The following is a 14,207-nucleotide window of genomic DNA, read 5'->3' as shown; positions in this document are numbered from 1 at the left end:
GTAGATTGTGCTGAGCGATCCAAGCGCATGGGACACAGGCTGAGCTGCCTTCACCTCGAGGGCCCCGAGTACTTCAGAAAGCCCCAGGCCCCAGCTCTGCTGACTTGTCACGCTCCACAGCCACAGCTGACCCATCGCCCTAACGTCTTTAACGGTTCTAGCAAGTCCTCCCCAGCAGCTCCACTGAGTGGCCCAGCCTAACCCTGTCTGCTAGCTTCACAAAATCAATCTAAAATGACTCCATGAGGGTGGCCGGCCAGAATTAGCAGTCGTTTCTGAAGGACAAGAAAACAGAGAGCCAGACAAAGTAAATCCCGTGTTGCCTGTGTGTGCCTCGTCAGCGACAAAAGGCAGTCAGGGTTAAGCTGTCCCTGGAGTCTGCTCGGGACCCAGGAGCTGTTTGTCTGAACCCCACCTCCACCCCCAACACCCCTGCCCTCACACTTCTGACCCGAGACACCCCTGATGAGCTCAGGCCCAGAGTTCTGAGCTGGAATTCCCAGGACTTCATGTCACTTTGATGTGTCACAGACAGAATGCCCTGAAGTTAAAAAACCATAACAGAGTCCCCAGAACTCCCCAATAGCAGAAGGGGAGGAACAGGTGGCCGGAGATGAGTGGAGGAGAGGGAAGAACCCTTCCAGAAACACTCCTAAACTGTACTTGGCGATCAAAGGAGGAATCACAGTAGTGGTAAGGCACTTGAGTTAGAGTCCCAGAAGGTGGATTTGATCCTGGTCAAGGCAGATTGGGTGGGTGGGTTGAGCCTCCTGGACCCCCTCATAACAGCGATCACCCGAGACCACTGAGCAGGAATTTTCTTAGAGGAAATCATTGACCCCATGTCTCGGTGCCCTCGTCTCAGCCGTTTTCCAGGCTCCTCCTCTCCCAGGAGCCAGCTGCTCATCATTTCCACTCCCGTCACATCATGCTGGTGTGACCCCTTCAGAAAAAGCCTGCAGGCCCGCAGAATTACGAGCAATTCCTCTGTTCCAGGTTTCTCTCTCTCCTTCCCTGTCTCTCCAACTTCTGAAGTGGATCGGCCTTCTCTTTCAGTGACTAAGTGACAGGAGTTCTTCCTGGGCCCCCACCCCCACCCAGTCTGCGCTATGCCAAGCTGAGCAGACCTCATCTAGTGGAGAGACTTGTGGCCCCTGGGGTCAGGGCAGAATCATCAAAGACTCTGATGATAGCACCAGGGAGCACATCTTGGGGCCCCTGCGTGCTGAGATGAGACTGTGGAGCTGAAAGAACAGAAATGGAAAACTTGCCACTTTCGACCTCATCGCATGCAAATTTCACCTCCCCATTCTGAGGTCACTGCCTCCGGCTCTCCCTGCCCTGGAAGCAGTGTGTGCATGTCCTAGGCTGAGATCAGGAAGGGTATTTTCAAGGTGTGGAGATGTCCCTTGAATGTGTACATGCTGTACAGCTCTTCCCCTTCCCTCACCCTGCTCTTTTAAATCAGTGATTCAGGATTATGATTCTGGTTAGAAATGATGTTAAGTCACGTGGCCAGCATATCAAAGTAATCCCAAGGCGTCAAGAGCAAGTAAAAAGCAGTCTCTGAGGAGGCCTTGAATCAGCAGGCTGGGATGTGATCCTCAGTATGAGCTCCTGCTGGGGCACCTCTCCACGGCATGCATTGTGGGCGCTTTGTAAAACAGAAGGGGAGAGAAGCCCAGGACAACTCCAGGATTGTCTTGGTTTTGTTAGCAAAGATGAGATAAGCGAAACATCCTCTCTATAAAATCCAATTAGTTTTTTTTTCCTGGCTAATTCGTTTATCCTTGTTTATCACGGAGGCTGAGACATCAGCTCTCAGTGGGCGGTGCTCCCCCAGCGCGATACTGTTGCACTGGGAAGAAACAAGCCTCCCGACCAAGGTCACCCATCAGTCATGTGGTGCCACCAGACCTGCATCTCCTGGAGTGCTGCACAGAAGCAGCTGGAGCGGGCTTGCAGGCAAGCCTCACCTTCCAGGTTTGGGGAGCTCACTGCTCACCGTGGCTGCAAGCTTCCTTCTCCAGGGCCCCTGCTCTGCGATCTGATAGAATAGAAGGAGATCTCTCTCTCCATCACCTGGCCCTCAGTTTAATAAAGGATGTTTGCAATTAAAAAGCTAGAGCAACCGTTCATAGAATATTTGGAGAATACTGTAGCATATAATGGAGAAGGCAATGGCAACCTACTCCAGTACTCTTGCCTGGAAAACCCCATGGATGGAGGAGCCTGGTACGCATCAGTCCATGGGGTCGCTAAGAGTCGGACATGACTGAGCGACTTCACTTTCACTTTTACTTTCATGCATTGGAGAAGGAAATGGCAACCCACTCCAGTGTTCTTGCCTGGAGAATCCCAGGGATGGAGGAGCCTGGTGGGCTGCCGTCTATGGGGTCGCACAGAGTCGGACATGACTGAGGTGACTCAGCAGCAGCAGCAGCAGTAGCATATAACCTTTGCCCAGGGCATCCCAGTGTTAAAGACATTAGTTAGTTACATCTGTGAACACTCTCATCACTTTCCTCTGCTGGCTCAGAGACTGTAGAATAAGATACATCTAGTCAACGCCAAAAGAAAAGGCAATGGAGGATGAGATTCCTCTGATCCCAGCATTCAGCTTCCTAGGTCTTCTTGGAAAAGGCTGGATTTCAGATTTAGGTGTCTGAGAGTGGGGTGCCGTGGGGGGAAGTGGACTGTATCCTGGACTCAATTCAGAAGAACTGCAAACACGGGGCTCTGCCCCTTCCCAGCTGTGTGGCTTTGGGCAAGCATCCCAGTTTCCCTGAGCCTCAGTTTCTGCACCTGAAAAATGTAACTCATAATAAATGCTGCATAGGGTTTCTGGAAGAACCACATATAGAAATATATATGAAAGTTTGCATGAGTGCATGCTCAGTCATGTCCAACTCTTCGTGACCCTATGGACTGAGGCCCAACAAACTCCTTTGCCCATGGGATTCTCCAGGCAAGAATACTGGAGTTGGTTGCCATGTCCTCCTCCAGGAGATCTTCCTGACCTAGAATCGAACCCATCTTTTCTGTATTTCCTGTGTTGCAGGTGGATTCTCTACTGCTGAGCCAAGGGGGAAGTTGTATGAAAGTTTAGAATAATAGAAATGGTTGCACCCACTGAGTCACCTGGGCTTCAGGGATGCAGGTAACTTCTTTTTTTTTTTCCCTGTCATTTCTTTTAAAAAATTATTTCTTTTAATTGGAGAATAATTGCTTTACGATATTGTGATGGTTTTAACCATACATCAACATGAATTGGCCATAGGTATACAAGTGGCCCCCCATCCTGAAGCTCCCCCCCACCTCCCTCCCACACCCTATCCCAGAGCACTGGCTTTGGGTGCCCTGCTTCACGCAACAAACTCGCACTGCTTATCTGTTTTACATATGGTAATATACATGTTTCAATGCTGTTCTCTCAATGCAAATAACTTCTGAAGCTGCCTTCAGATTTCCTGGGTACATACAGCTAAGAAGTCAACGGAAAACTTCAGAACAGGTCAGAGCTAAAGTCTTCACCCTTAGATGGAGACGTGCAAACTTTTGGTCTCTTCCCAAAACTCTTTTTAATGCATCTTAAAAAAATAATAATGACTTTCTAAGATGTATTCACGTGAGTTTCCAAACTCCTTCCTCAGCATTCAGGTTTTCAAAGATGAGTTTCGGAAGCCGATTTCTCTCCTGGGAGTCTGCCGGGCATGCTGAAGCATCTCCTTTTGCTGCTGTGACGTGCCTCCATGGAGCCATCCCGGGCTTGCACAGACGGTCTGCTCACGATTGTGACCAAGTGACATAGCAGTCTTTCAAGGTATGCTAAATGAGAAACGTGCTATTTAGGCAAAGCATTCACATGTTTGAATGAAAGACGGAAACTGTGGATGCTGCAGCCATGGACAGGAAATTGATGTCTGCATTGCTATTTACTTAACAGAAATTAGTTCTCCAAGATCAGCCTTAGTGAAGGGGACAGGAGGGCACATGATTGGAGGAAGAATTCTCTGTTTCCCTCATCGTTTGCACGCCCCAGCTTCATCCCTTCTAGCAGGGTGCTTCATGAGTCTTTGCTGGGTAAATCTGATCCAGACTCCCAGTGCAGAGCATAAAGCAGCAGAAACGTTAGCAATGGAGGTCAAGGGACATCCAGCAGAGAGCCAGATCTCTCATGAGAATCTGAGGTCTAAGAATAGTACAATTATAAACGTACCTTAGGCAGAAGGCTCAGTGGGAAGAGACAGCCTGTTGACAATTGGCAGGGCTTATCCCGTTGGCTACAGCCACAGTTGGGAGAGAAGGAAGGGGGTCGCTGGGGGTGGAGGGAGCCCTTGGCATGGTCCAGCGCCCCCTGCTTCTCATAGTCCCCATCCTGGGACACGGGAGGGGCCAATGGCCCAGTGAATTTGAGGGGTCCCGCCTGCTGGGAGGCTGACTACTGAGTCCAGGTGTGTCTAGGACACAGCAAAGCTGGCAGGCACCTGGTTGAGACCTCTCAATCAGCCCTCGGGGAAGCAGTAAAGCAGACATGCTTTACTTTGCTGCGATTATCAAGCTTGAAACCCTGTCTGTCCCCTCTCTGTGTCAACAGCAAAAGAATGCTCAGCCACCAGTCCTGGCCGCGTGCTTTTAGTGCATTCCGGATCCCTGTGCACTGACTTTCTGATGGTGACAGTTACATCTGTCCCTCACATGCCAGATTCAGGCACCCCAGACGAGAGGAGCCTTACGGAAAAGTGACCCCCATAGGTCTCCTTCCGGCATTCAGCCATCGCACCCCCTGGCTGGATGTCGATTCTCGATGTTGTTGTGTAGTCGCTAAGTCCTGTCTGACTCTTTGTGACCCCATGGACTGTAGCCCTCCAAGCTCCTCTGCCCATGGGATTTCCCAGGCAAGAATATTGGAGGGGGTTGCCATTTCCTTCTCCAGGGAATCTTCCCCACTCAGGGACTGAATCCACATCTCCTGCATTGGCAGGCAGATTCGTTACCACTGAGCCACCAGGGATGCCCTGTCCATTCTCAATAGCTCTTGGCTTTTGGTGGTGGGTGTATGGTAGGTGATGAACAGTGGGTGAGTGACATTGTTCAGAGTCCCTGTTGGGAGTTTGCTGATGCCAGCTGCAGAAAAATGAACACATGTGCTAAAATTTGTATACAATATAAAGGGGTTCACACATTCTTTGGATTTCAGATTAAGAACCTCTACTTCAGTTGTTTTCAAATTTAGGGAGGTGAGTAGACCTCTCTCACCTGTCCTTTTGGACCAGGACATCTGTACAGCATTTTGGAAAAGCTAGTGATTATCTACACACACAATCCCCATCACGTGGTCAGACTGAATGATGTTTGATGCTGGTCCTCTGCTATTTAGGGAAACACACTTTTATGGGTAACAGGAGCCTCATCTATAAATGAATGGAGCCAGAAAGAATACACAGATCTGTAGAGAGACCAGAGGCGAAGTGCCAGGTGGAGAGAGGGGAAGGAGAGCAGCCTCAGTGCCCACGGCCAGCAGGGCAGAGTCTCTGCAAAGGCCAAGTCAGCTCCTCCCGCCTCACATTCTCCATGCGTGATGGGGACTGCCTCCCCATCAGGAGGTGGGGTCTGTTTGCCTTCCCCTAGAAATCCAGCTGACCTCTGACTTGCTTTTCAAGCCTGACCAGCACGCCTGGAGAGTGGTGCTGTGTGATGCGATGTCTAGGACGGGCCTTCCTTCAGCAGCCCTGCAGCTTCTGTTTCCACCCCCGGGAAGCCAATGACCCGTGTCAAGATGCAAGAGCTAGGTTACGGAATGAGGAGAGACCACAAGCTGGAGAGAATATATGTGATGGGGAGTTGAGGGGCCTCGGCCCACTGCCACCTGAAGCCCCAGACACATATGTGAGGCTGTCTTGGATCCTCCAGCCCCGGTTCAGACACCCTGGGTGATAAGAAGGAAGAGTCGGCTCATTTTTAAGCCATTCCAGCTGAAGCCTCTGGTGGCTCAGTGGGTAAAGAATCTGCCTAAAATGCAGGAGACCCAGATTTGATCCATGGATCGAGAAGATCCTCTGGAGAAGGAAATGACAACCCACTCCATTATTCTTGCCTGGAAAATCCCATGGACAGAGGAGCCTGGTGGGCTGTAGTCCATGGGGTCGCAAGAAGTCAGACACGACCTAGGAAGTAAACTACCGCCACAGCTGAGGCCCCAGACATTGCAAGACTGAGATAAACCATTCATCCTAAGCCCTGCCCCCACAGGGTGATGAAAAAAAAAGAGGTGATTATTTTAAATCATAAGATTTGGGGTAAATTGTTATACATCAAGAGATTGGAGATAACTAGTACACAGTAACCCTTGATGTATCTTTGTCACCAGTTGCTATCAGACTACACTCTAGGTAGCCATATGTCCACTAAAAAAATAGTTTCTTCATCTTCCTCTCCACTGACCTTTCTCTCATCTTTCTTTCCAGTGACCTTGTGACTACATTCTTAGCAGAGAAGTCATCAGGTAGAGCCTCTAGGAGAGCTTTCCAAAAAGTTAGCTGTGTCCAAACTCTAATGTGTTTGAGTTAGAGTTTGTCCCTGGTTTGGTGGTGTCCAACTCTTTGTGACCTCATGGGCAGTAGCCTGCCAGGCTCCTCTGCCCATGGGATTCTCCAGATGAGAATACTGGAGTGGGTTGCCATTCCCTTCTCCAGGGGATCTTCCAGACCCAAGGGTCGGACCCACATCTCTAGCATTGCAGGCAGATTCTTTCCCACTGAGCCACCAAGACCCTCATCCCCCTCCCCCTCCACCTTCTTCTAGACTGGGACACAGACTCTGTGCTTGGATGGGCAGCAGCCGCCTTGCAAACATGAGGACAGAAGTCTCACCTCTGGATTCCTAATGACGTGGATGATGGCCTACTTGTGAAATTATTTCATGAGAAAAATAGGCCTTTTAATCATTTAAGGCAATATTACTAGGTTTTTGTGTGTGTGTGTGGTTTTGCCATTGCTTTGCTGGTCTGTTGATGTTATCTATTCTGTTTACTCACATCAAACACATTTGTAATTTACATGTCACAAGACTTCATGAGATCTAGCTGCATTTCTGCTCTTGCATTCCGTGAGATGCCTCTGGTGCCTAACATTTAAAATTTTTTTCCTTCCCTTAACATTTGTAGATGCTTACTCCTTGGAAGGAAAGTTATGACCAACCTAGACAGCATATTAAAAAGCAGAGACATTACTTGTCAACAAAGGTCCGTCGAGTCAAGGCTATGGTTTTTCCAGGGGTCATGTATGGATGTGAGATTTGGACTATAAAGAAAGCTGAGCTCCAAAGAATTGATGCTTTTGAACTGTGGTGTTGGAGAAGACTCTTAAGAGTCCCTTGGACTGCAAGGAGATCCAACCAGTCCATCCTAAAGGAGATCAGTCCTGGGTGTTCACTGGAAGGACTGATATTGAAGCTGAAACTCCAATACTTTGGCCACCTGATGCGAAGAGTTGACTCATTGGAAAAGACCTTGATGCTGGGAAAGATTGAGGGCAGGAGGAGAAGGGGACGACAGAGGATGAGATGGTTGGATGGCATCACCGACTCAATGCACATGGGTTTGGGTGGACTCCGGGAGTTGGTGCTGGACAGGGAGGCCTGGCGTGCTGCGGTTCATGGGGTCGCAAAGAGCCGGATGCGACTGAGCGACTGAGCTGAACTGAACGTGCGTAGGTTACTGTTGCCACTTTGCCAGCAATGAAGCAATCCCCGGCCAAGACAAGGATGGTCCAAGGCAGAGTTTTGCAAAGAGAGCATTCTTTCACACTGAAGACAAGGCCAGAGGTCATCTTCCAGTAGCATAGGGTTAGGCCTACGACTTACTCAGGTCATGAGCCACTGGAAAGGTTGCCAGGGGTCTTTGAACAACCTCCTTCCTAAGAAATCACTTGAGCAGGGGAGTCAGCTGCCTTAGGGCCTGGGCTCATTGCGTGTGGCCCTCCCTGTAGGCAGGGTGATCAAAATGTTCACCTTGGATGTAAGATGTTGTGCGTCTGTGAAGTCAACAGGCAGGTCAGGCAGACCTAAAGCCATACTTTGGGTCTCCATCTGCACTCTGGTGAGTCTTCAAAGGAGAAGTCGTCAGTTAAAGGGAAGGCTCTGTGACCCCAGGCTTCAGTGCTCTGTTCAATGGCCAAGAATGGGTTCAGTCCCATTGACCTTGACTCATTCTGGCTTCCTGGAAGCATCTTCTCCAGAAAACCCACCAGTGTCAGTTTCCTCTTTCCCGCCTTACGGAAGCAGTGTTCTAAGAGTTGTAGATCTGACTGTTCTTGTCACCTCCAGGGAAAATGGTCTGGGGGTCAGACTCTGTCAGCGGTGCTGCAGAAAATGCAGAGACTCCGGGAGCCCTGGGTCTGTCTCCACGTGGTCTCCAAACTGCACCAATTCAGGCCTCCTGCTGTGGGGAGGGGCGGCCTTTCCAAAATCCAGGGCCAACCCTAATCCTAAGAAGCTGGTGCACCCCAAACTGCTGCTATTCCGCTGACAAGAGGACACCGCTCTCTGCTTTCCTCCTTCAAGATTTCTCCTCCCCCTTCCCAAAACCTCCAGAACACCTTCACAGAACAATTGAAAGCCTCCTTTTTTCCACACAATCACAAACTTCCTACCAATAAAACCATTGATATTTAAATGTCATCTCAATGGTAGCAGACATTTTTAACTTCTCGGTTATTTGAGGGGAGGAGGAGCGGTGAAGATGAGAAACAGTGGCTAGCTCTTTTTAAAATGCCTTATGTGAAAGCATTTTCGGAAAGATGTTGATTTGTTACCATCTAGCATTTGACCCGAAGAGAAAATTGCATCCTGATGGAAAGCTAGAAACTCATTTCTGAGCACTAGATTGTAGACATTTATCTGGAAAGATGCTCAGCATGAATTTTTAAGTGAAAAAATGTGGGTTATGAAACTGCATTGAGTGATACTAATTTTGCTTAAATAGAGGAAAGAAAGAAAAAAGGAAGGGAGCAAAGAAGGAAGGAAGAAAAAAGGAAGGAAGGGAAAAAAGGAAGGAAGGAAAAGAAATTATTGTAAAGATACATTTATGTATTTCCAAAAATGACAGGAAATTTCAGATATTAAAAATCATGATAGTATGTATTGGGGACAGAACGATTTATGATTTAAATTTCTTTTACTTAGTTTATTTATCAGATTTCCTACTATGAACAATTGTTCCTTTCATGTTGTTAAAATGTTATTTTAGTTGATATAAACTAGCCTCATACAATTTCTCAAAACTGTACATTGTTGATTTCTTAGACTACTAATATGCACTTGGGTTGCTGGCTTATTTTCTAACTTTAGCTAGTTATGCTTTTGCTAAGGAGTGGGGCAAAGAATGAAACCGATAAACTAAAGCACCTCTAAGTTTCAAAAATATTTTGAGCAATTCTTATGTGTGGAGAACTAGAGAGAAACTAGCTAGGCTGTCTGGGGTCTACTCTGCATGGATAGTAAGTTCCATCCTGAAAGACAGCTTCTCCTGCTGCTCAGAGGTTTAGGAGCACTTGGAGGGAAATGCTCTGAGACCATGTGTGAGGGGGAAAGAGTGACGGGACCTGCAAGGAGGGACCTGTGTGCCCCCTGTGGCTGTCGGGAGAGATGTGAGGATGAGCCTGCTGGAAATGGACCGCTCCTGGTCGATGCTCAAGATCAGGGAAAGAAAGAAAAGCAGAGGAGGAGCAAAGGGGAGTGAAAAATCTGAGTAAGCTCTGTGAGAAATAATCCGCCTTTGCCCGAGAGATGGGCTGCTCTGCCCCGCGCCCCCTCTCCCTGCGCTGCTGTGGGTCTCCATGTGCTCGTCTCCTTTCCTGCGGGTCTACACGGGGAGTCGAGAGCCGCAACTGCTCAAGCGTCTTCCCTTCCTGCTCCTTTCTCCCTTGTCCACATGCACAGGGAGTACCTTCAGACACACGTTCGATTGCTCCAGGACCTGGACACACTGCATCCCCATGGCATCCTATCTGTAGCTAGGAAAGTACAGACACCCACTGGAATCTTGTTTCCATTCAAGAAAGCAAAGATCAAGGTTAGGTACTCCGTTTTGACAAAAATAAAACAAATTCGAAAACACTGGAGATATGTGGTTTGCTGTTTCCCACCTCGACAGCCACAGCCATTTACAAATCTTTGTAATGTTCTGTCAGGTTCCGGATCCAATACTTTGCAGTCATGCAGAGATGCACATAATGGTTATTTATGTGCTTGGCGAGTTTATTTCTCCCGTTCTGCTACGGTCATTTGTTTCCACGGGAGGGTGATACATACATTATTGGTTTTCATTTAAGATGCTGCACTGACATTTTTGTGCTCCAGGAGGGATGGGAGCTGGGAGACAGACCGAGTTCAGGGGTACTCAGCTCAGGAATGGATCGGAGCTGAGGAGTCTGAGCATTTCCCTCCTTCCTTTATCCAAGTCCTCTCCTTACATTGGTGGCACACTCTAAGCACTGTGTTTTTGTGCTTCTCGAGTGGGGTTCCAGAAGTGCCAAACTTAGGAAGGAACTGCCCTTACGTCATCTCAGCCCTCAAACGCTTCAAAGTCTGGATTGATGGAGTTTGAGCAAAGGAAATCCCGTAGACAAATTAACTCAGTGACCTCAAGAATTCCTTAGGAAAAGTGTGAAAGCCAAGGGACTCAGAATTCAGACAGGCAAAACCTCTCTCCAGTCTGGGACACACCCAGTGGGATGGAATCTACGTCAATCTGCTTCTTTAAAAGCTGGGGTGCCTGAGAGAAAGGAACATTTTTCTTTCCCAGAGAAAATACACAGTGGAGGTTAGGGGTGGATGGTCTTCACTGGTGGCTCAGATGGTAAAGACCCTGCCTGCAATGCAGGAGACCTGGGTTCGATCCCTGGGTCAGGAAGATCCCTGGAGAAGGGAATGGCAACCCACTCATGTATGCTTGCCTGGAGAATTCCATGGACAGAGAAGCCTGGCGGATATGTTGTGTGAAATTACCAGAAGTCTCAGGGCATTAAATAGCACAGTAGATTAAAGGACATCAATTACCATTATATTACCATGAGAGAAGGATTAAAGTGTAAACCATCACAAGGAATTTGCATGATCTACACAACTCAATCAGCAAGACAACCATGCCATTTTGGAGGTGCCCCCTGCATGCCAAGTAGCAAGACATTCAGGTTATGACTCAGCCTCCCCAGGAACAAGGGTACCCTCCAGCCCCTGACACAAATATTAATATATATCATAAATTAATGCTATGGTATCTCAATAACTTACATTGGAATAGCCCTTTGCAGACACTCCACACAGTAGTTCTCATTAAAATGTTGACACATATTATTGCAAAGCATTTCTCCTCCAATGACAATTCATCATGAGGATAGAAAACCCACAACAGAGAACCATTATTAATAAGCATTTATTAGGTCCCCACCTCTTGCAACTTGCTGAAGAAGATATAGGCAGAGAGGGGAGTTGTACACCCAACTAAATTAAAATCTAAATAAAGGAATATTAATAAAAACAATAGGTGAGGCTGGTTGTGTGGGTACATGGAGCGAGGTGCTGGTTATGGAAAGTCCAGAGGCTTTCCACTCAGGGCAGGGGGTGCACCTGAATGCTCATCTTCAGTTAATAATGACCGTGAACGAGAGGACATCTTCTCTAGCTTATTTCCTTCCCCTCCCAGTCCTGTAGGAATAGAATTGGAAACGCAACAACACATAGAATTTTTTCCACGTTAGCAGTTATTTCTGAGATGGGCTGTGTGTGCCAGCGTGTCCTGGTGACATTTCATATCAGAACTGTGAATGTCGCTGGCTCGATGGAGGGCTGTGATATTACCCAGGTGAACAGAAACGCGGTGGCATCATTGCGTTCTTTCCATCTTGCTTTAATTTCCTCCGCCCAACACAGCACCAGCATACCCCAGCTCCTCTGACCTACTTTGACCAAATGAAATAACATCCGTATTTGAAGTGGCTTTTTTCCCCTGATCAGGCAAATCCTCATCAGAGGAGATGCTAGTGTGCAATCCAGTCTTTCCAGATTTCTCATGCCATAACCTGAGACTTGGCTTGCAAATTAAGAATGATTCAGTCGAGGTGAAAGATACCCTCTGGGCCGTTTTTCCCATTCAGCCTGAGTTTACCCTCTCCTGTTCCTCTGCTCCTCAGATGTCTCAGATCGTTCCTCACAAGGCAAATGGCTTGGGGCATGGATTTTGAAGGCCAGTGGCTGGAGGTGTAAGTCTTATAAATCACGTTCTGCCGCTTCCCAGCTGTGTGGCCTTGGGCAAGTGACTTGACCTCTCTGAATCTAGTAAAATAAGCACAATAATCCCGCCTTCAAAGAGCAGTTACAAGGATCATATGAGATAATACGTGTCAAGTTTGGGACCTGTAGTTGACGATCAGTATCAATGACCAATGTCTTGCTTCTATAGTAATCCTGGGGGCCTAGGACCTGTTTGACTCATGCTCACTTGGCTTCATTGCACTCAGTTACTCAAGGTTGTCTTTGTCTGTTTGCTTTTGTGCATGACTTTAAATCAAGAATGCAAGTTTAAAGTATATGAAGAATAAGTGCACAAAATGCGAACATTTTTCTCCGTTTCAAAATACTGGTATATTTTGTTTATATATTAGAAAAGCTGAGTTTTGATGTGGGCTGGGAATTTAATGACTACAACAACTTTTTTAAACAAAATGTTTTTTGGATACTGGGACTAGGCCAAAAAAAGTGAAATTGTCCAATATTACAAAGAAAAGAACGTTTTTGGTGCTGTATATGTGGCCAACTGGGGTGATCAGGATGATTTTTAACAATATTAGTCAAGCTTTAGTGTGTATGGGAATCAGCTCAATATTCCCAGTGCGGACTGAACAGCAACATGCATTTTGGACAAGCCCATCACGTGAGTCTCAGGCAGGAGAACCCCACTAGCTCTGAAGCCCATGGTTAGAAAAGGAGATCAGCAACATACCCCAGCTGTCAGAAGTGTTCCTTGGCTCCCGCCTCCCTCTCCCTCCTCGTCTTCCTTTCGTTTCTCTCTGTCTCTCAGTATGGCTTCACCACAAGGCTAGAAGAAATGGATGTGGAACATTCCCCCTCCGTATAAATAGTTGAGATAGGACTAGAGAGCTGGGGAGAAGTATTATAGAGCTGAATGAGAATATCCGTGACAATCAAAGGATTCTTCTCCTGGGTAAAGTTAAAATCTGCAGCATCAGAAAAGCTACAAAAGTTAACTATTTGGTGAAACCCCAGAAACTTCTAAAGTCCCAGACGAATGTAAAGGGTGAACATCTAAGAGAAAGAAAAGATGAGTAAACCCTAGCTCAACGTAAGGCCACAGAAAGCAAGACTTGATTAAGCAAAGTTTAGATGTGTTAAAGATTAGTGAAAAGGTGCCTGGATCGACCTAAGCATTTCTATATTCCCCCAAAAAATGGTTTTCACACTTTTAAAAAGCTATGTGTATCGGTCAGGACAGGCCAGGTTATGCTGCAGTGACAAATCGACTCTCAACTTTCAGTGGCTTAAAGTAACGTATTTTTATTTCGCCCTGTTCTGAAGGCTGAGGAGTTCAAGATCAAGGTGCTGGCAGACTCAGTGTCTGATGATAGAATTCTTCCTGGCTCATAGACGGTTGTCTCCTTGCTGTGTCCTCACATAACCTAGAGCAGAGGGAAGCAAGATTTCTCTTGTCTCTTCGTACAAGAGCATCAGTTTCATCACGAGAACTCCCATAGTTCTCATCTCCAAATATCATCACACTGAGGACTGGGGTTTCAGCATATGAATGTGGGGAGGACATAGCATGCAGTCCATAACAGCGTGGCAAAAGGAGACAGCAGGGGTGAGGGTGATCTGGAGGGGATTTCAGTGGGAATTAAACGCTCCAGACCACAAGGACACCCTCGTTGGCCAGAATCAGTCCCGTGGCTTTTCCCAACCATCAAGAATTCAGGAAGCACAACTCTCCAACGTCTCTAGAGGTAGGGAGGGCCAGAATATTTGATGGATAGTACTAATGACACCTCGGTACAGAAACTTTTTATCCAAAGAAAATATTATGCAGAAGGCCACAATGTGAGACAGACGACTGGAGCTGCTCTGACTAAAGGCAGAGGTGGGTGAGGTGGGCATTTCACTCACCCAATCCCCTCATCGGTGGCCCCTGACATGTC

The 14,207-nt window shown here is 47.4% G+C and overlaps 1 long non-coding RNA gene across 1 annotated transcript; it reads left to right on the top strand.

Moving 5' to 3' along the window:
• Window positions 1-590: 590 nt before the first annotated feature.
• Window positions 591-10,116, top strand: LOC132342577 (uncharacterized). The gene is made up of 4 exons (XR_009490992.1): window positions 591-693; window positions 3,062-3,160; window positions 3,654-3,823; window positions 7,166-10,116. It is a non-coding gene; the product is annotated as an uncharacterized lncRNA (long non-coding RNA).
• Window positions 10,117-14,207: the final 4,091 nt, after the last annotated feature.

The sequence above is a fragment of the Bos taurus genome, chromosome 17 (genome assembly GCF_002263795.3).
Source record: "Bos taurus isolate L1 Dominette 01449 registration number 42190680 breed Hereford chromosome 17, ARS-UCD2.0, whole genome shotgun sequence".
NCBI lineage: Eukaryota > Metazoa > Chordata > Mammalia > Artiodactyla > Bovidae > Bos > Bos taurus.
Note: the sequence above shows the minus strand (reverse complement) of the source record. Positions and strands in the feature narration are given on the sequence as shown.